This window comes from Anolis carolinensis, chromosome 4 (assembly GCF_035594765.1).
Source record: "Anolis carolinensis isolate JA03-04 chromosome 4, rAnoCar3.1.pri, whole genome shotgun sequence".
Taxonomy (NCBI): Eukaryota; Metazoa; Chordata; class Lepidosauria; order Squamata; family Dactyloidae; genus Anolis; species Anolis carolinensis.
This window is the reverse complement of record NC_085844.1, coordinates 253,636,266-253,637,988: the sequence shown is the minus strand read 5'-3', so window position 1 is coordinate 253,637,988 and position 1,723 is coordinate 253,636,266.

Below are 1,723 nucleotides of genomic sequence, written 5' to 3'. Positions count from 1 at the left end.
AAAAATCCCAGAGAAACCCCACATATAAAAATACAGTAGAGTCTCACTTATCTAAGCTAAACGGGCTGGCAGAAGCTTGGATAAGCGAATATCTTGGATAATAAGGAGGGATTAAGGAAAAGCCTATTAAACATCAAATTAGGTTATGATTTTACAAATTAAGCACCAAAACATCATGTTATACAACATATTTGACAGAAAAAGTAGTTCAGTACACAGTAATGTTATGTTGTAATTACAGTAGAGTCTCACTTATCCAAGCTAAACGGGCCGGCAGAAGCTAGGATAAGCGAATATCTTGGATAATAAGGAGGGATTAAAGAAAAGCCTATTAAACATCAAATTAGGTTATGATTTTACAAATAAAGCACCAAAACATCATGTTATACAACATATTTGACAGAAAAAGTAGTTCAGTACACAGTAATGTTATGTTGTAATTACAGTAGAGTCTCACTTATCCAAGCTAAACGGGCCGGCAGAAGCTAGGATAAGCGAATATCTTGGATAATAAGGAGGGATTAAGGAAAAGCTTATTAAACATCAAATTAGGTCATGATTTTACAAATAAAGCACCAAAACATCATGTTATGCAACACATTTGACAGTAAAAGTAGTTCAATACACAGTAATGTTATGTTGTAATTACTGTATTTACAAATATAGCACCAAAATATCACGATGTATTGAAAACATTGACTACAAAAATGGCTTGGATTATCCAGAGGCTTGGATAAGCGAGGCTTGGATAAGTGAGACTCTACTGCAGGGGTCCCCAAACTAAGGCCCGGGGGCCGGATGCGGCCCTCCAAGGTAATTTACCTGGCCCTCGCCCTCATTTATAGTATAATATTTTTATATCCGTTTTAATAATATATTGTATATACATATAATATTGATAATAATATCATTTTATACAATACAGTACTAACAATAATATCATATAATAATATTAATTATATGTTATATATTACATATAATATTACAGTATAGTGGTATAGTTCAATATAGTATAATGCTAATATTGTGCTATGGTAATAATATAATATATTGTATGTACATACAGCTGCTCTGAGTTCCCTTCGGGGTGAGAAGGGTGGGATATAAATGTAGTAAATGAATAAATAAATAATTTTGGACTTAGGCTCGCCCAAAGTCTGAAATGACTTGAAGACACACAACAACAACAACAATCCTAATTAACCTGACCATCTCATTGGCCAGAAGCAGGCCCACACTTCCTATTGAAATCCTGATAGGTTTATGTTGGTTAAAATTATTTTCATTTTTAAATATTGTATTGTTCTTTCATTGTTATTGTTGTTGTTTTGCACTACAAATAAGACATGTGCAGTGTGCATAGGAATTTGTTCGGTTTTTTTTTCTCCCAAATGATAATTTGGCCCCTCAACAGTCTGAAGGATTGTGGACCGGCCCTCTGCTTTAAAAGTTTGAGGACCCCTGCTCTACTGTAACATTAAAACCTCACATTAATTTTAAAGTCTAACACCAATGAATTAAACTAAGTGTAGTCAAACAAAATTATATAGATATCCAAACAAGCATCCACATTAGTTTACAACAGCCAAGTAGAGTGAGTTCACAGTGTGGGTCAAACGCTGACCACTGGGCTGGCGTGGACTAGGAAAGTCCGAATCCAATACAGGACTGGAAGGGGGGCTATTAAGGGGGTGCGGGGGGAGGCGGGGCTTAGAGGGGAAGG